The sequence below is a fragment of the Aethalodelphis obliquidens genome, unplaced genomic scaffold (assembly GCF_003676395.1).
Source record: "Aethalodelphis obliquidens isolate GAN/ISIS:26980383/991018 unplaced genomic scaffold, ASM367639v1 scaffold34, whole genome shotgun sequence".
Taxonomy (NCBI): Eukaryota; Metazoa; Chordata; class Mammalia; order Artiodactyla; family Delphinidae; genus Aethalodelphis; species Aethalodelphis obliquidens.
In genome coordinates, this window is record NW_020837978.1 from 1,139,811 (window position 1) to 1,164,245 (window position 24,435).

The 24,435-nt window shown below is 44.7% G+C and overlaps 1 protein-coding gene and 1 pseudogene across 3 annotated transcripts in view; both read right to left on the reverse strand.

The window, feature by feature from the left end:
• GMDS (GDP-mannose 4,6-dehydratase) overlaps positions 1-24,435 on the reverse strand; it is a 485,716-nt gene that overhangs the window by 138,065 nt on the left and 323,216 nt on the right. The gene's annotated exons all lie outside the window — the stretch shown is intronic.
• LOC113631660 (40S ribosomal protein SA pseudogene) lies at positions 6,310-13,360 on the reverse strand (annotated as a pseudogene).

Below are 24,435 nucleotides of genomic sequence, written 5' to 3' on the forward strand. Positions count from 1 at the left end.
GGGGAGGGGAGGGAGAGGGGAGGGGAGGGGAGGGAGAGGGGAGGGAGGGGAGGGGAAGGGGGAGGGAGAGGGGAGGGGAGGGGAGGGGGAGACGGAGTGGGGGAGGAGAGGGAGACGGAGTGGGAAACAGGGAGTGGGGAGGGAGGGGTACCCCTCACCGGGTCCAGGCCCAGAGCCTCCTGGCAGGAGAGTCGAGTCGCTTCCTTCTTGCCCTCAATGTTCAGATAATAAAACAGAGGTTCCCTTTCAAGTGCTGAGTTTCCCAGGATTTAATCCCCAGTGATGACAGTGTGTGGCCCTGTTGTTCGGGTCAGACTGCACGTGCTGACCAGACCCTGAGCTCCAGCCGGGCAGGGTCTTCACCCAGGATGGGCCTTGACGCGTGACTCCAAGGTGCTTACACTAAGCTCCTTCCCTCCAGTTTTCATTTTCAAATCTGAGAACTCTGATGGGTGTATTTTTAAACAGGAAAACAATAATCAACATATACCCTTATTTTAAGTCTGAAGGTCTTCATTATTGTCCAAGGGGGCAAAGGCAGGCAGGAAAAGAAGACCCTGGCTCTCCTTCCTTCCTTGGTCACGTTCCAGAGCAGAGAGGTGTCACGGAGCCTCACATGGAGAGGAAAAGAACGCAAAGGGGGTCAAGAGAAATGGGGGCGCGGGAGACTGGAAAAGGCAAGTCTCGAATATGTGTGTGTGCTCTTCATTTAATGCTGTTAGTGTCATTAATGCACGACATATCTGAAACGGCTGACTTCAGAGTGACATCCCACTAAACTAGACAAACCGTCTGGGGGCTCCCTCCTGAACAGAGAAGACAACTCACCCCCTGCTGCACACACCTCCCACATGCTTACATCAGAGAAAGAGTGATTTAACGAACTCTCCAAGGGTTAAAGCTAGTAGGTCATTCACACCTTGGTGTCCCTTTTTCTTTAATAACTAAAATCACTACTATTCAGGGCTTGTCTTTGGGAAGGAGAGCAGGAGGTGGGGATGCATCACCTGCTCAGGGCCAGCCTTGGCCTCTCCCTGTGGCCGCCTGCCTGCCCTCCACCCACCCTGACCGGGCTGCTGGATGACGCCCACATGGGGCCGCCGTCTGAAAACCATTCATGTTGAACACACCAGGTTTTCAAAGTAAAGAAGGTCCAGCTCACGTATATGTGGTACAGGGGGCTAAAAAGGCTTCAGATTCCCAGAGCCCTGCGTGTGAATCCCAGCAGCTCCACACACCAGGTGTACGGATGCTGGTGGTGAATTCCTCACAGGCGCTAAGCTTCTGTGCGCTCATCTGTAAAAGCGGATGATAACACAGCCCGTCTCGGGAGGGCCACTGCGAGGCTTCGAGCAGGCGACACCACGATGGGCGGGCTGGTGCGCTGACGGGCCTGCTAACACCCCCCTCATCACAGGACCGCCCGGCAAGCACCGGCCCCGGGACACGGCTGCCGCGAGGCATGCACTTCTGCACCTGCATGCACAGGGGCGGCTTGAGCCTCCAGGAACAGTCACCAGAAGATGTGGAAGCACCAGAGCAAACCTCCAGGTATTACTTCTGCAGGACAGAGCTCTGGAATTCCTGAAAGGGGCTGTCCAGTTCAGGGCTGTGGGTGCCACAGATTGTGGCCACGGGCAGCCACCTCATCCTTGCTTGGAGGCCAGTCCACTTCCAGACACTCTTTGGGACACTCAACCCTGAACCTGGGACCCAGCAATCAGCACAGCCTGCCTGAGGCCAGAGTTCTCTGTATAATGCCCCCATTCTTGGAGACCATGTTGGGATGACCTTTCAGGAAGGGAGAAATACACTTTCTGGGAGGACGCTAAGCCCAGTGGCCTTGGTGGGGGATGCAGGTATGCATTTCTAGTTTGCTGCTTCGAGTTTGAAAAATGCAAGCCATGCTATTTATACGAACAAGAATGTTCCCTTGTTGGAGAACACGACATTCCTGGATTACTGCTGTTCAAGCCGCCAGCCCTGGTAGCTATTCAGTAGATAAGTAATTAGTAACAGTTCTGTTGGACCACGAACATCAGAGATTCATTCCCTTTGAATAGAACCTTAACACAGCAGTAAAGGTTTATAGCTACATAAAGCTGTCCAGCTGGAGTGGACGCAACCCGCAACATTTTCCATGCAAACCCACACCCACGATGTGTTTATTCCCCACCCCACCTTGCTCCCGTGGCAGAGGCAGGGAGAACGAAACAGATGTTTGCACGAGAATTTTCCCAGGCTCAATTCAAGAAGCTGAACCAGTGCACCCACCGAGCGGATGGGGCGGCCCACTCTCCCCCAGAATGATGGTTTAGGGACCCAGGGAGCCTCAGAGAGACCTTTAAAGCTGGGATGCTACCCGTCTGCGACACTAACACTGACCGTCACCAGCTTTCAAGAAGGGACAGGGCAGAGCGATCATATTTTTAACTCGTTGACGTTTTCAGTGTGTTTATATATATCTCGGAGAAAATACCTCACCCAAGGACGCTACCCATCCCCACAAATAAACGACACTGGATGCTATCGGGCTGAAACAGGCACTGACCTTAAAGAGCAATGTCGCAGTCACTGATAGTAACAAACTTTGAATTTGGATATTTAAGCAAACTCTGTTAAACAAAGACCCATATTCGCTTCAATAGAAAAACTGAGACGCAGTAGCACATAAGGAAAGTGAAAACAAAAATGCTGCAACCGTTTCAGTTGATTATTACAATGTAAAACAAAATCTACTCCCTAAGATATTTTAACAAAGTAGCACAAGTCCTCACTGAGAGTTTGCAGTATACATATGCTAAGATCATCTTAGTGCACATACACATGCCAGTCTCCAGTTAGCCTGGGGGCCTTGTATACAGTCCGCACTCAATCCCTGTGACTTGACTTGAACTGGAGGATGAGACAGAATTCTGTGAGATTAAAAAGAAGAAAGAAGGTTTCTACAAAGCCAGCATTTTCTAAAATAGGCATATCTCAAACTAATAGGCAGGAAGCGTATTTAAAAAAATGTTTTTGCTTTAGGTCTGAAAGATTTTCCTTTCCAACTATAAAACAGCTGAAATCCTGTATCCTCAGCCCAACGTAATTTCACGCCTAATTTATGGAAATGGAAAACCAAAGGACTCTGGGAGGGTGAGGACAGGCAGGAGGGACGGATGGTGTGACATGAGCGGGAGGGCAAGGGGTGGGCTGGGGACGACCCTTGCAGGGGCAGGCACAGTGAGGGTCCGGCAGAAACACGTGTTAGGAGGGGAACGGGGGCTCGGCTGAATGAACTCACTGTTACCCTTTTCCCCTCCCGTAAGTCTTCTTTTCCCCGATACTGTCTGAATTTGAAACAGCTAATTTAATCCGCGGAGGGCCAGTGTTCCTTTTATTTCCTGTCTGTGCTGAAGCAGTCGCCTGTTTCAATTACGACTTTCCCCGCTCCTCTGTCTTCCGTGCTCCAGCTGGCTCAAGTGCACTTCCTTGGAAGGTAAAATGCACTAACTGTGCTGATCACAGACTGATAGCCTGAGAGCCACAATATTTAATAGCTGCACTGATAAGTAGGTTTAAAAAAATCCATTTTTGAGCCTAAACAAAAGGATATTATGTAGCTGTATGTTCAATTACGGCCCAGTTAAATTCTTGCTCCCATCAGGTGGAACTTCACGCCGGCAGCCGACATAATTCAGTGTTAATGCAAACGTCACCAGCGCCGTAGGCTTGAGAAACGCTCCCTCCTGCCTCTCCGTTAGTGCTGCTGACTTGGGACCAGCTCGGTGCAATTATTTCAGAGAACAGCACTGTGGGACTGATAGGCCTTCTTGCAAAACCTCGGCTGGCTAAAAATAGGACTGTTTTGTAGTCGAGATGGCAAAAAAACATCTCTGGGCTGTAAACACCACTCAATGTATTTCTTCTCTGCCTTATGAAACCACATTTTTTTTCCCTTCTTTTTTCCGTCCCTCCTTACTCACAGTGGAGTTTAATTACAGTTTAATCTCTTTCAGGGAGCAGTCCTGGGGCCCTTACTGTTCAACCGCAGTATTATCAAGGCCACAGCTACCATTTATGGCAGAAGGTAGAGGCTCCCCTTAGAAAACCCCCGATTCCCCCACGCCCCGAATACATACATACATACGTAAATAAATACATAAATAAACACACAGTGACTTTACTACCGACTCACACTGCACGTTTTTATGAGGCCCTAGAGATGCCAGCCCAATAATTAAAGAAATATCTGCGAGGCGCAGATCAACACTCACCCTGTTCAACTCTGCTGGGTCAATAAATCTGAAGGAAAACTTTTAAGTTAACAAGACTGTTTGGGCCTCCAGTTGCCGAAGTGTTGGGTTATACTGAGGGGAAATGAGAGGGGGGAGAGAGGGGCGAGGTTCTCGGGAGAGAGGCAGCTCTGCACCCCGAGGTGCAGGCAACGCGGTGGGAACTCCACTGTAAGGCCAGGGCGCACACGGTCGGACTTGATTTTTGCTGCTTGAAGCTCACAGGTGTCTGATTTTGCGTGCGTATCTTGAGAGAGTTGCTGCAATGCCAGGGCTCCCAGAAAAGAAAAGGATACTGACGTGACCATTCAGCAGGAGAACAAAGCCGATGACAAGATAAAGCCAGGACTCAAGGGTGAGATGGAACGGTCACCAGTACTTGGTTTCCTTTACTGTCTTCGTTCTGTAACTGCCTTATGGCCAGTGGACTAATCAGCCCATTTTCTCTGAGGAAGCAGGAACAATAAGAGCCTTTTATTCAGCTCACAGAGCAAAGCTGGCTACCTGGAGGGTTTGCTTTCGCGCATGAGCGTGGCTCTAATGGAAGCCTTTCCAACCTCACGTCCTTCTCTCCAGTCTTTTAAATCGCACCCAGCGGGGCCACGGAGTCCTCTGGGGCTGCACCCAGACCCCCTCAACCATCCCAGAGGCTGGTCCCCAAAAGAGCAACCGTGCCTCGGCCACCTACATTACTGGGGCCATTCTGCTTTTCTCTCTGTTACTTCAGGGATTTGGGGTAAAAAGCGCTGCTTTGTGCTAACCCTGCCAGTGAATCAGAACTTCAGGGCCAGCTGGTCCCCTCAGCTGATCACACCACCCTGAGTCACTGGCTCCCCCACTACCAGAGGACAGATATGTCTCTTATTTATCACGAGTTGTATACACTTTCACTGGAAATTATAGAAGGTCAAAATGTGCTAAAGTAAAACACAAAGCCAATACACAGAAAGTTCTAGAAACTTACTAGAGATTCACTTCTAAGCCTTATCAATGCACATTTTTACATGCAGTAATGTGTTTATTCTATTTCGTGCTTCCCCCAAGCTCTTTACTATCATACGCTCACTTCCATTGGCAGCTGAAATGCATTGCTCTTGATAGTTTCTAGGCTAAGGTCATCTCTGCAAATTCAAAGGCAGAGAACTCCAGGACCTCAGTGGAATATTTTTCCAAGTGCTTCAACAAAATTAAAACTTTTGTTTGAGAAAAAAATGGTCGCCGAGTACCCTGCAGCCAACGTTCTAAAGAAGTTGAGTGGCTTTCTATTCCAAAGAGAAATTAAAACAGGCATCTTACTGTCTGTATTAGAGTATCAACTTTCCGCCTTTTTTATCTTATTTTAGCGACTGATGGGTCCCTTTCCTGTCACATAGAACTTATAGCTCCATCTTTACATTCTTAGATTTCCATAAGGTAGCTTATTGGTTTAGCCCTTTAAGATGGTTCAATGTCATGCTGTTTGATTTTATGAAGTACTGATATAGGAAGTGGTCTGAAATGTATGCTTTATCTTTCTTTTTTCTGTCATGTTCAATATGCACTTAAGTATTCTAAGATATACTGTTTGTTTTCTAAGTAGGGGGAGCATGTATTATTAAACATATGTTCCTGTGTATTGAAAGGGTACACATCCATGCCATTTTGTAAGGCTGTACGGTGGTGTGCTGTAGGGCTCTGATGTAGCCCATAAGCATTCCAGAGCCGCAGTTCTCAAAGTGTGATCCGGGGTCCCTGGAGGTCCCTGCCTGAGACCCTGTAATTCGGTCTCCAGGGCAAAATTATTTTCTAATAACACGAGGATATTGTGTCTTTGCCATTATCCTTCTCTCTTGAGTGTGCAGGGGTCCTCCAGAGGCCACCTGAGTTGTGACACTGCAAGACTGTCAGAGCAGATTAGAGAATCCAACTGTCTTCTATTCATCCAGACATTAATGAGAGTTTTTTCAAATGTGAAATAATGCTACTCTTCTTACTAATATTTTGTTTTTAAAAACAGTTATTCTTCATAAAATATTTCTACCATGTTATTTTTTTAAAGAATTAATAAATATCTCTTAAATATCACTGTTTTATTTTCTAATATGGTAAATATTGGTAGATACAAGCCACAAAAGCAAAAGTAGCTTGAGATCCTCAATAATTTTTAAGAGGGTGTTAAGGGGAGGGGATGGGGCTCTGAGATGAAAACGGTTCGCAGAACTCTGGTCCAGGGCACTGAGGCGGCTTCCAGTTTGGGGCTCCTCTACTGCACGGTTTCAGTTTATATGAAAATGTGGGTATTTGTAATTGTGATCTGTGTGTGAAAATGTATCTAGATGACCAACTTTGTTCCAAGTCCAAATTAGCCCCTTACTTTGGAAGAAGCATAAGCCATTCAAACATCAGCCTGAGAGCCTGGAGGAGAGCGATCCCCACGAGTACAACAGGCCTTAGCATTTGCTCATTGGGGTTACTTAAAGTACTGAATACCACACTAACAGTTCTTATAAACTGAGATCTTAGTTTGGATTCAAGAAGCGGATTCTCTTGGATCAGCGCTTATACTGTCAAAGCAATTCAAGTCATTAAAAGTCTCTGAATGCGGGCACGGGCGCCCCACCCATTGTCAAAGGAAACTGTGCGGGCACCACGGTCGTCAGAGACCCTGGTCTGTGGGCCCATTTGTAACTTAAATAGGGCTGTGGAAACACCTTTTCAACTTGATCCATTTTGGATTTTGGTACAAAAGCCTTCTGTTATTACAGCCATTAGTATGTGTCAGTGACATATAATGGATTTGAATTTGCCCAGGTTAGAATTTAGGATTCTTCCATTTCAAAACAGGAAAAAGGCTCTGTTGATATTTTCGCACACTAATACCTATAATCGAAACCTAAGGTTTTATTTAAGCAATAGTTATCTTTCAAAAATAGGAGCATAACAGATACAAATTCACAGATCAGCTCATGTTTCCCTCAGAGCTGAAAGCCACAGTTCACTCGACGTGTCTGTCACTGTGCTGCCATCAGGCCTCTTCAAGTGCTGACATGTCCAGTCCTAATGACAAATGTCATCTGCATACATGGTCTCCACTTAGACCCGAGAATCTCAATATTGGGGGGGTGGGGGCAGAGGTAGTCTGTGTGCTTTGGAAAAGCACGTTCAGCATTTCAGCTGTGTGTGGTTTTTGTTTTTCTTTTAGTTATAATATTTACTTTTATAATTCAAAGAACAGATTAGAGAAAGTGAGATTTATTGACAGGGATCTTGTACTTACAATGACAGATTTTTACTCTCTTATAAAATCCCTTCCTTGCTTCAGTCTAAACCGAAGGGTAGAACCATGGACTGTAAACCCCACCAGAGCAGGAACATGTGTGTGTTTCATGCTGTTTGGGCAAATGACCATAATGTGAACCCAGTTAAAATTCACTGGAATAATTATGGATGAAAGAATGAATTTCAAAAACTGAAATATTGTTCTAATTTTAACAAAGATACCAAAACAATTCAATGGGGGAAAAGGAAGGTGTTTTCAAGAAAGCTCTAGAACAGCTGGATATCGCACAGAAAAGGATGAATCTCCACCCCTGCCTCACACCACACACAAAAGCAGCTGTAGGTGGATCACAGATCTTGAGATAAAAGCTAACACTACAAAGCTCCCTGAAGAAACATGACCACAGAGATGAGCAGATTCTGGAGGAAGACGCAGTAACACTAACCTTGAAGGGAAAACGATAAACCAAACTTGACGACGATCAAAGACTGCACATCAGAGGAAACCACAAAGAAAGTGAAAAGGCAACAGAGACCGGGAGAAAATACTCCCGCTGCACACAGCTGACGGAGGACTTGATCCTACACAATATAAAGAACTCCGACAAATTAGCGCAGGAGAGCCAGGAGCCCGAGAATTTTCAGACTGAGCGCACCATCATCTGCCCAGGGAAGCAGAGTCAGAGCAGCCAGCGGGGAGGAGGCCTGGGCTCATCCAAGCAGCCCTGCTACCTGGCCCCCCACAGGAGTGGTGCACAGTTGGTAAAGGAAATGGCAAGAGGCTTCCAGTTAACCAGGGAGGCAGAAAAGTGAGTGGGAAATTATAACGGAGCGCGAGACGGCGCAGTGAGAACCTCGAGGGGGCGTGGCTGAGCACAAGGGCAGCCCTCAAGGTCACATCCCTGGTTTCATCTCCTTCCAGTCTTATCTGCATTAGTGCCCCTTCCACATACACACTTGGGTCTCACTTGCCCATCTCTGTTCTATGCAGAGATACACAGCAACGACCACGGCGAGGTTCTAGTTAATTCTGTGTAGAATGGACTGGTAGGCGTAACGCCCAGAACTTACTTTCAAATGGAAGGAACGTTCTTGGAATTTTCTTGTTGATCAGTATTTGGAGTTTGGCTTTTGAAACAAGTTCTTGAGAGTGTTTCATGCTGTTAAGTAGTAACTGAGTTTCTCTAGCCCTGGAATTTGTCAGACATACACATATAACAATTGCTTCAAAGGAAGCCCATTTCCAGCTTAAAAAGAAAACAACAAAAAGTAAGTCCTGCCTGATGTAGCAATTCTGAAAAAGATCCGTTTCCTCTGTTGAGAATTTCAAGATCACCTTTTCCTCCAAACATATTAAAAGGTGAGGACGGTTGGAATTAAACCGAAGTCAACATTACAAAATACTACTGATATAAATGGAGACTTGAAAAAAAAGAACTCCTAAGCTCTCACTGACACCACTTGCACTAGCATATGCTGTGTGTGTGTGTGTGTGGGGGGGTCTGTGTCTGTGTGTGTGGTGTGCCTGCATATACAGACCTACCTACCTCTGTGTCCACTTCTCCCTCGGATATATGTAATTAAGTTGAAGGTCCTTGTCTTTTTCTTTTTCAAAGATGATTTTACATCAGTTATTTTCCATGAACACATCTTGTGTTTCTTTAAAGCCTGAATTTACTAATGAAAGAAGGATTTGTGCTTTTTCAACATAAATCCATTTTATTTTCTCCAGGCTCTTCCTTCTCTACTCAAAGCTGATGACTTCTTAAACCAAAATGGTTGGTCAGAATCCAATCAAGAATATAAAGGCAACTGAATAAATAAAACCATGAAGTAAGTGTAAAATATTAGTGTCCAGACATCCAAGATGTATGCGGCTACTATGAAACTTCCACAGCTGTACCGGCCTGGAGCCCATGTGGTCCCCCAGATTTAACAGGACCCATTACCAGTAAGAGTTTTATTTGCTTAATAAATTACATTCTAAAGCACAATAGCCTAGGTTCATAGCTGTAAAATTGCCAAATATTGTCAATGACCACTCTCTGGTCATAAATAACAAAATAATCTATGACTCATTGGATTTTTGATTCCCAGGGCAATTCTTTCTCACCATTACTCAAAAATGTAAAAAAGTGCCTCTACGTGGCATTTTATGGAGGTTATAAATTACTCAGAGGAGACGACACAGGACAGATTTGTTGGCCAAGTAACAGGAACCAGCCAACCAAGTGTGTAAATTAAAGAGCCAGTGACAAAGAAGAGGGCTAGTGAAAGCATTCTGCAATCTAGGAATAGACGAGGATTAACTACGAAGAGAGAGGAGGGGGTGGAAGGAAAGGGGTGCACAAACCCTCCCGGAGCAGTTACGCGACCGCTAGGGGCGACGTATGAAAGTGGTCGGACCGTGGCCTCAAAGAACGAAGCTCAGTTACCCTGAAATACAGTTCATGTTCACAGCCTTAGGGTGGACACTGAGACCTAACAGGTGCCACAGAGATAAGCCTGGGATGGTTTTTTTTTTTTTTAACTAATATCAATTTTCAAACTGATTCAGTTGATTAATAGTTCTTCCATTTATTCAAAGAACAGATACTGAGCAGGTGCTGTGTGCCCACCCTGAGGCCAGGGGCTGGGGCGCGGACAGCAATCAGGCACAGCCCTGCCGTCCTGGAGGCTGGGATGCGGGGCGGCCCCGGCCTGGGGTGGTACAGTCTGAAGGCTCCTAAGCTGACCCAGCCGGGGGGGTGGGAAGGCCAGCTCAGGGGCGGCTGTGCTCGGAGGACCGGTGAGAGGACAGCGGGGAGGCAGGATGGAGACAGTTTTTGGGCAGATGGACCAGAGTAAATAAAGGCGGCCTGGAGAGCCTGGTCTGTCCCGGGAACAGACAGGGAGATGAGGGGGAGGGAAGGGGGGCCATCGCAGGGGTCTCCTCGGCCCAAGGGGGTGAGGACAAGGTCACACCGGCTTTAGGAAGGTTACTCGCCTTCAGCGCCGTGGCTCAGGGCATCTGACGCTGAGGACCAAAGTCAAGCGTGTTTCAACAGAACCATCTTGGAAACTAAAAATTTATCTTGGTGGTGGCAGTTAATTATGAAAACTAGAACAGACCTGGCTGCCTTCTTTTCACACGCACTGAACACGTGAGGGCCCGGTGCTTTGCCTGGGAATCGGCGGTGGCGGCCGCAGCAGGGTGCCTCGGGCGGTGCTGAGATGGGCTGCCCTGTACCGGGCTCACCGGCCCCTCCTTTCTTCGTGGGGCTCTTTCTCCTCGTTGTTCTCAGGACAACTGGCAATGGCTTAGGACGGTTCTGACAACGGGAAGTAGAATCTTGTTGATTAGTTTGTCCCACGCAACGAGGACAGAGTCTAAAAGCTTCTTTTAGTCTCTTATGACTTAGAGGGACTGCTGTGCTGGGTAAATTCTCAGGCCCGCCGAGGCTGAAAGGATGAAATAATCCTTTAAAAACTTTCACCTTGTCCGTGGAAATACGTCCTGTTTCATAGGAGTCAACCAAGAACAGAGTCCTGAGGCTTTTCTGGGATTCACTATGCAGCTACGAAGTTTGACCTGCTCTGAACAGACATTTGGACCGACAAGTGATGCAAGTCTACTAGCAGCCAAGTTCCATTCATCTTTATGTCCCGACAACTCCCACCGGTATTCTGCACTTGGTAGGTGATTAAATACATCTTGCATAAATGAAAGGAATGCGTGCTGCTTTTAATTATTAGTAGACTATTACATTTTACTATATCTTCAACATATAAAATTTTATATGTATGATCACTACCAGTATTTTGATTGTACACAGTTTTTTTTTAAACTAGAGACCTCCATAATGCTTTGGGGGACTTAATGGCAAAGGAGGTATCTTGCCTCTTGCATGGGAACAGCCACAGGCATGACCTCTGTGCCTTGCTGAAGGGTGCAATACTGCCCATCCCCCATCGCCCGTGGACAGCAGGAACTCCACCTGCGATAACAGTAACTGCTGGTTTGTAGTCCCACTTTGCTCTCCACCGTTCTCCGAATAAGTTGGATGGTCCGTTTTCTTTCTTTTTTTGGAAACTGTTTATTTCCGTCCACCTATTTCCATTTTAAGAGTTTGCAGAAGAACAGTTTAAGACCACTCAGTGGCTGTTCCTACCGCTCAGCGGCCTGAGCAGTGGCAGCTGCAGACCAGTCTTCAGTGGCAGGCTGAGCACTGCAGTCTTCAGCGGGGAACCGCTGAACAGGCACGGGGGCACCTGCACACCTTCGGACCAGTCCGCCACCTCCGGCTGAGCAGCAGGGAACTCAGGAGGTGGCGTGGTCCATTCACCCTGAAATTCCTCCTTGGCCACAGCCTTCTCAGCTGCTGCCTGCTCGTCCTTTTCAATCTCTTCAGGGTCTCTGCAGAAGTAGAGGTCAGGCATGACCTCCCAGGGGTGTTCACGGGAGATGGTGCCACGCATGCGCAGAACTTCCCGGGCAAAGCATCCACCACATCAGACCCCCTGAGTGAGCTCCCCTGTTGCATGGGATGGCAATGTCCACACATCACAGAGGAGAGAGTGTGTCACACAGAGCAACGGCAGGCAGGTTAGCATAAGAGGCCTCTGTGAGAGGCAGGTGGGCAGCCCTGGGCTCAGTAGCCACTGGAAGACTTGGCTCCCGGAAGGCGGCCTGGATCTGGTTAGTGAAGGTCCCAGGAGTGAAGTGGCCAGAGACAGAAGCGGCTCCAGTGGCAGCAGCAAACTTCAGCCCAGCTCGCTGGCCAGTGTTCCTGGAGGATACGACGCTGACATCAGCTGGGTTTTCAATGGCAACCATGGCACGAGCTGCCAACAGAAGCTTCTCCCAGGTTCTCTTCAGATTTATGATGTAGATGCCATCACTTCTGTAGATGTGCTGCTCCATTTGCAAGTCAAGGCTGGTGCCAACTAAGTGGGTTCCTGCTGCAAGGAATTTGAGGACATCCTCCTCCTTCATTTGCAGGACATCAAGGGCTCCGGACATTGGGAGAGCTTCCCTTTAAGTTACGATGGGAATCCAGAACAACGCCGTATGGACCCCTGCCTGACTGGCGCGGAAAGAAGCTTGATGGTCCTTTAAAGCAAGGACTATGTTCACATAATCCTCTTTCAACACCTAACACACATCCACTGAGATTAAGTACCTAATTTTAAAATGCTTTGCGTCCATAATTTTAGAATTAGAAGCTCTGGTGTTCATTCATCTTATTCATCTAACTAATGTTTACTGAGCACCTACTATGCTCCTGGTACAGCGCTGGATATATAAAAATAACGACACCTTCTTACTGTCACGGAAATCACAGTCGAGGAGGAGAAGAGAATTAGGGTTAAGATATGGGAAATGCTAAAATACAGCTCTATACACAATGCCACAGAAGCACAGTGGAGGGAGGAGCTGTTCTGAATGGGACGAAAGCTGGGCTGGAGCAACGCTTACAGAGATCAGATCTCAGATGAGGACCTAGTAAGATGCAGGGAGCTCACAGCCCAAGAGAGGCTGTGTAGCCTGGGCCAGGTGACGGGAAGAGCAGGGTCACAGGCCTGGCCGTGCAGGGTGGGCTGCGGGATGCCTGGCTCTCCCGGCCACTCATGTGAAGAGCTCATGAAAGGGAGGCTGAAGGCAGCAAACGGGGACCAGGTGAATCTTACTGAGGACTTTAGACTTTCGGTAGCTCAGGTTGCATTGAGAGACGCAGAGAGAACCAGAGGTCCCCAGTGGAGCAGCTGTAGAATCTTCCAAGAAATTCAGGAGGAGGATGTGAGGGAGGCAAAGAAGAAAGGGAAGGGAAGGGGGAGAGGGAAAGGAGGATGAGGAGTGAGGGGAGGACACAGAGGGGAAGGAAGGGGGGGAGGGAGGGGGAGGGGAGAGGGAGGGGGAGGGGAGAGGTAGGGGAGGGGAGAGGGAGGGGAGGGGAGAGGGAGGGGAGGGGAGGGGGGAGGGGAGAGGGAGGGAGGGGGAAGGAGAGGGAGGGGGAGGGGAGAGGGAGGGAGGGGGAGGGGAGGGGCGGGGTGGGGTGGGGTGGGGCGGGGCGGGGAAGGGCGGGGAATGAAATTATTTTAGGAACAACTATTCCTAAGTCATTCCTATTTTCATCTGATTTACGAAAAAGAAGGAATTCTTCTGGGCTTCCTTTTTCATCTGAAAACTCTACATGATGTCCCAGGAGACAGAGAGAATCATAAAATCCCTAAAGAGGTGCCTTGGGAGTAATTAGTTCTAGATAGCTAATAATGGATGGCTGAGAAAACAGAGAAAGCGCCAGAGCTCTTAATAAGAGCATCTTTCCAAGGATTACGACACCCCCACGAGACCCTTAAGAGCTTCAAGTGTAAGAGAAAAAGCAATTCACTGGCCTTCCTTTAGAAAAGAAGTCTCTACTAACTTACACTCTTCGAATATGATTTAAAGCAAAAACTTCTTTAAAATGTTTCTTACACAGTCAACTAAACATAGAATTGTCCCATCCTAGTGTTCTCTAGGTGGAAACTGAAATATTGGGGGAAAGTCGCAGAATAAACTCCATTCATTGTTTAATACAATTGGTAATACTTGGTTTCATATAAAGAAATGTAGGGACTGGATTATAAATCATACTTGCTTCTTGAGAGCACATTTTGAAAATCTGGCATCACAAACATGGTGCATTGGTGCAGCTCCTGGCTCCGGGGCGACCTGAAGCCTGTCCCCCTTCTCGTGTTTCCATTTTCATGTCAGCAGATCTCACCTGTTGATAAGAACTAATACTGACCACAGAATTTTAAACCCAATCAGAGTATCAGTTCCGGGGTAAGAGTCTGACTAAATCTACCTTGGCTACCAAGAGTTTCCAGCTCCCCAGGCCGGGAGGTTTCATTCCTTTCCTCACAGAGACAGGAATCTTCTCACAAAGGAGAAGCACCCACTTCCAAAGGACCATGGCTAGAAGGGCTTTTTCTTCCTTCTAAAAGAAGGGTAACTTCTGGGACCAGAAAGACTGTCAGAACATTATGACAAGTCTTGCAATGTTTTCAACATTAAGACCCAAGATAAGGGTACCCGGGAAAAAAAAGTGCAGCTGCCTTTGGAACATTCAGGGACCACCCAGGCTGCTCTCTCTCAAAGTCTGTCCATGTGCCACAGGGCTATTATGAAGACTTAAATGGTGTAAGACTCAACAATATAAAAGCTACTTAATGTCTATAGTTTTAAAGAACTCTCAAGTGGAAGATGAGCAGATTTAATTTGAAGGTATTTAATGTTTTTACCAAAAAATCTGTGTGTGTGTGTGTATTTCAAAGCTCACATATTGAAACAGTTCTGCTTTATAATTATAATTATAAATTCTAAATTTCATTATACAGAACCAATTAAACAACTGGCATTTATTTTATGATTTTGTAAAATTTCTTGACATTTCAGTTTCTGGATATTTCAGTTTCCAATGAAAAATGATAGGATGAACAGTTCATCCTATTTATTTTGTTTATTTTAAATCAAATGTGAAAAAACGAGTCACATTTGGGGACAATAGGACACATTCAATAAAACATCATAAATTCTAAGACCAAACATACGTGATCATGCTACGAAATACCCGTCTGTAAGACGAAATGAATTCTGCTGTGGGTTAGACCCCCCAAGTGCGTACTACGTCTCTTTCAACATAAAAAGCTGGGACTTGCTCTGTCTTGAAATGCTTTAGGATCATTTAAGACATTTTTCCCCAGTGCATATACTGCCTGCAGTAACAAAGCCATTCATCTAGTTAAACATTTCCACAATTCACCCCAGGTTTGAGGCAAGTTCAGAGCGTTAGTCCACCCCATAAATAATATGTTTAACCCACCAAGTGACCATGTGCAAATATATACAGAAAAAGTGATACTTTCACAAAGTAAACATTAGATAACTATTTTTGGAAAAAAAAGTTATGGTGGAAAATCTCAGTGCCTTTGTTTTTGCTATTAAATTCTCAAAGGAGGCTACTTGTGGTCTGGACTTACTGATCACACATGAAAAGATACCTGGACAGAGGTGGCAGCCCTGCCCATGGGCTCAAAAGGAGACGTTCACTCCACTTGATGAGTATCACCATGGAATAATCCATTTCTTGGAAAACTAGGAGAAAATTAGCCTGAATTTTTGTTTGTTTTTCTCCTTTGTGATGACTCACATGCTTTGAACCCCACTTTATTAAAAAGAGTCAGTAAGTTGCTCAAGTGAGATTTAAAAATATAAACCCACTCCCATTCATACAAGGTAAGGAACAAGCCTTTCGATTCCTTTCTTTCTTTCCTCCTTTCTTTCCCCTTTCTTTCTTTCCTCCTTCCTTCCTTCCTTTTTCCTTCCTTTCTTCCCCCTTTCTTTCTTTTCCTTCTTTCTTTCTTTCCTTTTCTTTCTTTCTTTCTTTCCTTCTTTCTTTCCTCCCTTCCTCCCTTCCTTCCTTCTCTCTTTCTTTCTTCCTTTCCTTTTTTCTTTCTAATGAAAAGGAACAGGAGCAGTAAAAGGCCAGGATGAGTGTGCAGATAACTTCCTATTTAATTATTCAGCTCTTTGGATGGCCCCGTATTCTGATGTCCTCTCTCATTTTTATTCTTGCAAATTTCACTCACGAGAAAACCCAGACTGGTAGAATATTGCAAAGCAGAGAGAAAAAGGAAGCACTTCAATTGGTAAAAGCAGTCTGTGTATGACACAATACATTTCTGATCTCTGATACGTGGTGTCTGCTAGTAGCACCGCTGTCTGCAAAGGAGAAGTCGCTGAGCAGAGGGCCTGCTGTCCCACGGGTACGGGCACTGAGCTGAGCGGAGGCCTGGCCTCCATATGACTCTGACCCTGACCTGACCGGTGAGGTGGCCGGGCAGGGCCGGCACTGGCAGAGAAGTAATCACTTACTCCCTGACCCTAACCCATCCCATAGTTCCGAGCACCTACTGTGTGCTCAGCTATGTTCTCGGCGGCATTTACGGGAATTCTGCCACACATACTAGCAGCTTTAATCATCTCCACTCATCGCTACCATCTTAACAGAAATGGTATTTTTATGACGTCCTTCTAGACGAGGAAAGTGAGGTCCAAAGAGCTTATTTAGCTGTCCTAAATCACATCAACTAAGGACCAGGCTAGGGCTGCGTCCCAGTGCTGTCTCATTTCAAAGCTCAGGAACTCCTGATGGCAATATTACAGGGATTCCACAAAGTACCACTGTTAGATTTATTCAGGTACATTAACCCTCTTCCAAAATACAGGTATCTGGGACTTCTCTGGTGGTGCAGTGGTTAAGAATCCACCAGCCAATGCAGGGGACACGGGTTCAAGCCCTGCTCCGGGAAGATCCCACATGCCACAGAGCAACTAAGCCCATGCGCCACAACTACTGAGCCTGCGCTCTAGAGCCTGCGAGCCACAACTACTGAGCCCACGTGCCACAACTCTGAGCCCGTGCACCTAGAGCCCATGCTCCACAACAAGAGAAGCCACTGCAATGAAGAGTAGCCTCTGCTCGCCGCAACTAGAGAAAGCCTGTGCGCAGCAACGAAGACCCAACGCAGTCAAAAAAAATTAATTAATTAATTAAAAAAATAAAAGACCTCCCTCCCGAAAATACAGGTATCCATAGAGGGAAGATGTCAGACTGCTATTGGTAATTCAAAACATTTGGCCGTGTTTTCTATTTTTTTATAACTTTAAAAGTAATACATTCTCATTGTAACAAATCAAAGAACACAGAAGTACATAAAGACTTTCTCCACCTCTTTCAAACAAAGTTGAATTCAACCCACTGACCAAGTCCGAATTTGGCATTTTTCTTTTCATACTGTTTTCTCTGCTCATGCTAACTGCAGCAAATAGATACACACAGACACTTTTCTTTTTTTTAAGTTGCGGAAGCTTTTCTTTTTGTCTTTTGACCACAGGACGCTGCTTCCATGGGAGTTTCAATGGAGGAGTGGCAACAGGCTCTCGGGAGACCAGGGAAACTGCCCGAGGAAAGCAGGTCTGGTAAGATTATCAGAGTTACCATGTCATTAAGAAAACATCCTTCTCCTTCCTTCTGGAGCAGGATCTAGAAAGCCAGTCACTAATGAATTAGCCATGACCGCACTTAGGAGCAGCAGCAGGGCTATATACACGCTGGTGTCCACACACACCTATGTCATCCACTGCTGCCCTGCACACACACACACACACACACACACACACACACACACACACACACACGATGCTGCTGACGGCCTGCGACCTGCAACATGCCTTCCTGTTCCAGCACCAATGGGTCTGCATTTTCTTTCAACTTGGCAAGGTTAAAAAACAGACTCGTCATAAGTGTGTAATGTCTTGAACCAAAATAGACTTCCTTAATGATTTGTTTTCTCCAATTTCACCACAAAATGTAATGCAGCCAACAAAAGAACTATTCTTCCCTGCGTATAATAACATGTTATTCAACAATCATGTAAGAGAGCCTATACGTGAGACTGCCAAGGGTCTGAAATGGAGTTTCTAACTGCAATGTTTGCGAAGAAACCTTTTTTTTTATTTTTCAAGTTTCACTCCAAGGCTTTGAGTGAAGTGATATAAATATCTAGGAATATAGTTTTGCTTTACTACTGTAACGTGTTTACAGAAGTAGTTACGGCTTACTTTGTAACACGGGCCACTGAAAACATCAACCATAAAAACATATACAAATACAAACGAGTTCTCAGCAGGTCATTTACTCTGTAGCAGAACCAAGCCCATTAACTGCTTCTGTCCCTGTGAGGGCAAACGGCTCCCCGTGAGGCCGCCTCGGGAGCACCGCTCGGCTTTCTGGGGAGCTCACAGCAGGCCATTCGCTGGGCGAAGAGAAGGGGGCGGGGAAAGGCCTGCTGGAGCCTAAAGGAGGTTATAATAAAATGAAGTCATGAGCTTCTTCCTTTTTTAAGGAGAATGCAAAAGAAAGAAAAATTATAATGCCGTAAAGAGCTAAGAAAAAGGGGAAAAAGTGAAATCACTTTATTAAGTTTCCTGAAATATACAGTTGGTCTTAAAATATGCCTCCTAGTCACTAGCCCAACAGAAAACTACAGAAGACGGGAAAACGTAAAATCCCCATCCGAATGCATGTTGCAAATTCATGGTATAAATATGACAATGGATGACAATATTACCAAAAATGTTCTGGATCTATTACATTTCTGGGCAACTTAACTGAGTATATGAAAATGTATTAGCCAAGAGAAAGTAGAGCTAATGAATTTTAAAAACTAGAATATGAAAGACAGATTATTGTAATGACTTAACTTTGAAATGACTCCAACTTAGGGTTTCTCTAAGTGAAAGTTTTCTCCCAAGTGAGAGAAGAAATGCTACCTGGGTGGTGGTGGTGGAAACAGGACAAGTACACACATGCATACACAGACACATATACCAATAGACACACACAGATACACATACACACATATACACATACGTATATACACACACATATACCCATAGACACACACACACACACACACACATATACACACATATACCCATAGACACACATAGATACACACACATATACACAAACATACATACACACATATACCCACACATAGATACACACACATGCACACACATATCCACATACATATATACACACACACATACCCATAGACACGCACACATACATATATACACACACATATACCCATAGACACACATATACACATACATACATACACGCACAATATACCCAGACACACAGATACACGCACACGCATATATACATACACACACACACATAACCATAGACACACACACATGCACACACATATACACATACATATATACACACATATACCCATAGACACACACAGATACACACCCATACACACATATATACCCACATATATAAACACATGCATACACTCTATACACACATATACACACACAGATATACTCACACATATAAACACATGCACACACACTCTATACACACATATGCATGTGCACATGCACACATACATACATATATACATACACACATACCAACAGACACACACACATATACCCACATATACAAACACATGCACACACACACTCTATACACACATATACAATGCACATACACACATGAACACACATATACACATACACATATACACACACATATACCAATAGACACACAGATACACACACATATACACACATAGATATACCCACATAAACACATGCACACACTCTATACACACATATGCACATGCACATATACACATGCACACACATATGCACACACATATACCAATAGACACACATAGATACACACACATAGATATACCCACATATAAGCGCACATGCATACCCACACTCTATACACATACATATACACATGCATAGACACACACATACACACATATATATATATAAACATGCATATACACACATGCGCACAATATACACATGCATGTATACAAATGTATACACACATATACGTACACACGTATTGTATATATACATGTAATACACAGGTGTATATACACACATATGCCCGCACACCTGTATATACACACACGTTCACATCATGTATGTAGCACACACATATACATAAACACTAGATTATAAAAATCAGTGCACTCTGCATTTTAGATTTCGGTGGGGAGCCTGGGTTTAAATCCCAGATCTACTATGTGCCCCCCTTGTGCTCCTGGGTAAGCCATTTCACCCTCCTTTGCCTCAGACTAAGGAGAGCACCACTCACCTACAGGGCTACTGAGACATAAAAAGTTAACACAGGCAAGGCCCAGGTGTCCTACCTCATCCGTAGCAGGTGCTGACGCTAGTGAACTCAAGAGAGAGCTAAACTCAATGGGCTTCAGCATTCCTTGTGGCAACTACTGGCTGTAACTTGTCACATCAGGAAAGCTTCATGGAAGAGGCCTGCTCCTTGAAGGACACTTCTTTCTAGCCGCTTAAAAATCGGCATGTTGGGTCAGGTTTCTCCACCAAGACAAGAAGATGACAGGCAGAAGCTGCGGGGGTCATGCTAACCTCACTGCTCCCTTGATCATGAAAACATACAATAAAGTAACATGGTGCATGCAGGCAACCTTCATGCTAAGCAGAAACTACTCCTGCAATTTAGAGTGTTTCCCTTGGCGACCTGCACAACAATAACTACGTACATCAGACAAAAACTTCCGTCTGGTACTAATATAAAAGCCCTCTGACAATATAAGCATTATTTAACGAAACTGTGTATTTCCTAATCTGTTGTTATCGTTTATAAGCTATCTATCTTGACTCAGCAGTAGTGAAATGAGACTCACATGCTTGAAAACATATTTAGCATAAATTTTAAGTGGGGAGAAAGAACTCAGGGTGATATTTGCTATTCATGCATTACTGAAAGATGTATGAACTTTATTATGAAAAAATAAAAGGTGGATAAAGAATCCCTTGGTAATAAAAATGTACACATAAAAAGTATTGGATATCAAAATCCAATGAAAAATTTCCCCCCTTTGGCAGTCAAACAAAAATTCCAGGAAAATAGTTTAACCTCCCTTCACAAAGTTCAAATGTAGCTATTGGTTATTAACTTGCTAATGTAAGAGATAATATTTTGGTACAGATATCTGACCAATAATTGCTTCTATGCCCTATAAAGTTTAGAATTTTTTTTGCATTAAATATATTTAATATGCAATTATTATAACAGTCCAACAGCTATTTACTGTACCTAATTCTATTCAGATGTATTATAATCTCCTAGAATTCTGCATATTTAAATTTTAATGTAAACCATTCACCTAGAGGGATGAGAGGTGCTCGTTATTATTTATTTTTAAGAGAGAAGAATGTTTTAAAGAAGCGGAAAACACGTATACATTGAAGAATAAGTTCATTTAGTTTCCAAAATTCTGACAAGCACTGTAATTGACACGATGCTCTGTAACATAAAGTCTCAGCTTTAAAAAACTATCACGCATGCGCCTAAATTCATCTTTTACAGATTCCAAGTATCAAGGAGGATTTCATGCCTGTAAGCCTGAAGAACACTCTGGCTGGTCACTAAGCTGCTCGGCACACGTGGATGAGGGCCTCAGCTGGGGACCTGGCCCTGGGATCCTACCTCAGACCCCATGGTCATTAAGCTGCTTTGTGATTTCAGTGAAGTCCCAGAGCCTTAGGTTCCAAATAGGAATTTACCAAAACAGCCATGGAAAGTACTGGCAGAATGGTCCTCCTGTGTCTTCTGGTACGTGGGCTCTGCACATGGACACACATATTACACCCAATTACAGCATCCCAGAGTGAGGGGGAGTCTAGAGAGAGGCAATTACTACAGCAAACGAGACAGGAAACATCCTCTTTCATCGCTCAAGGAAACAGAAATTGTTCCTTGTCTCCCAGCAAACATGGGAAAACTCTCTAGCATTTCAGCAGTTAGTGGGTCTCCCCGGAGGTGTGGAGAAGAAGTCCACGTTAAATCCTGCTGAGCTGGCAGCCCTCAGGGCTCCTTCTTAGCAGGGCTGCCAGGAGCCGCTGCCGGGGGACGGGCCAGGGACAGGATGGGACAGTGGCCGGGGGCGGGCCCTTCCCGGAGAGTGCCCGGCAAGGGCAGGACGGGTGGGGGAGAACGGGGGGCGGGGGGGGGGGGAGACTGACGTTTCTTTGGTAATAAAAATGCAATTTATATAAACTATAGGAGACTTGGTGGGAAAGTAAAAGAGGTAATTGTTCGCATTCCAAAGGTTTTAATATATAAACTGTGTAACCATCACTCATGAGTAGCGCAGCTGCTAACAATTTCTTTTTTTTTTTTTTTTTCCCCCAGGATAGAATTCATGCTGAAGCCAAGAGATGTTTCTCTAGTGAATGATATTTTGAAACTCGGGTCAAAACAGAACTGTGACATAATAAATTTTTAAGAAGTCAGGAAAGCTTGTAGTCTGAAATGTGAAGGAAGCCCCAGTTTTTACCCCAATTAGGAAGGACCTTGTCTGTTTCAGCGCCCAGGACAGCCCGGGCTCAGTCCGGAGGGAGGGGCTGCTCCCTGCACACATCTGTTTCCAGCGTGAGGCTGGTATGCAAACTATTGTCCATTGGAAGTGTGTGGGGTAACGTCTGCCAGGGTTAAAGGCTGGGTCAATCTGATCAAGAAGCTAAAATTAGCTTCTGTGTGTTTTCCTGAAAAGAAAAAAAAATACTGTAAAGCTCTTTGTTTTCCTTCAAGGGCTGTTCTCAGATTTCAGTTTCTGGTGTGTAAACTACCAGGAAACAGACGGCTCTGACAAGTGACTTCTTGTTTGCTGCCTTATGCGTTATGAAACCCCGTGACAGTTTACCTGAGCTGAAGGACGCTTGCAAAAAGTAAGCCTTCCGACCCAATTCACATTTTCCCATTTAAAAGTATTAGTGTTATGAAATTATTCAGAGTGAATGCATTTGGAAATTCAAAACCAGAACTATATTTTAAAATATGTGATGGTTTGGCAAAGCCCAAACATATTAAGAAACTCATCATTCTGAGAAGTATTGGGGTGAGTCCTAGGTCACAGATTACTGGTAGTCTTGACAGGCTCTGATTATTTTCATAGGAAGTGAGTTCCTTAAGACAAAAAAGAGGGGGAAACATTCACATCAGAACTCCACGCCAGTAATAATTGGACAAACTCAAAGAGCAGAAGGGAATCATAGAGACAAAACAGGCAGTCATGAGATAATTCAGGACAAATATCAATATGCTTTCAGGCTTAATAGTTAATGTTCACATACACGGGAGACAGGAAAAAAGGAGAAAGAATTCTTGGTTACGTTTCAGACTCTGTGATCAAGGCAGAAACAAACCCAAAGCAGAAGCACGTCTGAGATTTATTTACGCCCTCAGAGATCTGCTTTTTCTTATAATGGGTAAGTCAGATTACAATGATCTATTTTTGCTTCAGCAAAATACCTCTTTAATATTTTAACTACTTAAATATTATTAATTAAAAATAATACAATGAAATGTGATTTTAAAAAGAGCTATAATGTAACAAGTATTTTTGGGTGTATGTGTTTTACTACAGTTAAATACTTTCCTGTTAAAGCGACGTCTGAGAGAAGACATAAACAGCTTTTCCCCCAAACACAAATGTTATAAAAAATACCTCAACCAACATGAAAATACTGTGTGTTTGGGTCATTTGCACACAGGATTTCCTTTTTCCGAAACATCCTCCCAACTTCAGTGGCTCTTTCAATTCAGAGCTCATTAAAAGGATTTGGTTCGCACACCAGAAGTATGTAAAACATTTGGCAAAACTCACTTATATATAAAATTTACTTATTTGTAAAATATATATAAAATTACCTAATTTTTATATTTAAATGCCCTCTAGAACTCTACGTAGAATGACAGGTACCCACTAAATGTTTTATTATTTTTCTTGGGTCAGAAATTACTGGGGAAAACACCCATTATACATTTTGACATTAATAAAATTCTATATCATCCCTATTTTCTCACTACCCACACTTCAGTCTAAAATCAACCCTCTTTTCACAGTTCTTTTTTTTAAACGGGAATCGTAATATTAAACTGTATACAATAGCTGTCTGTCGATCCATCAAACCTTGAAGTTTCTGAATAAGCCTTCCTAACTGTATCATCTTAAGCGTAGCTGACGCCACCTGGTCTTCAGGGTCCCTAAGTCGTCTCGGGGCCTCGCTTCCCGTCTGCTCCACCCCCTGGGGATTCCCCCCCCCCCCCCCCACGCCCCCAGATTTGGCATCTCCTTAAGCTATGACCTGATCTTCCTTCCTTTCCTTTTCCATATACTGCTTTTCAGGAAACTCATCACAGATACGGCTTCAGACAGCCCTGTTTTAGCATAGGTGCATGGATGGCCATCGGGAGTGCGGTAGCCTCCGTGATCAGGTTAG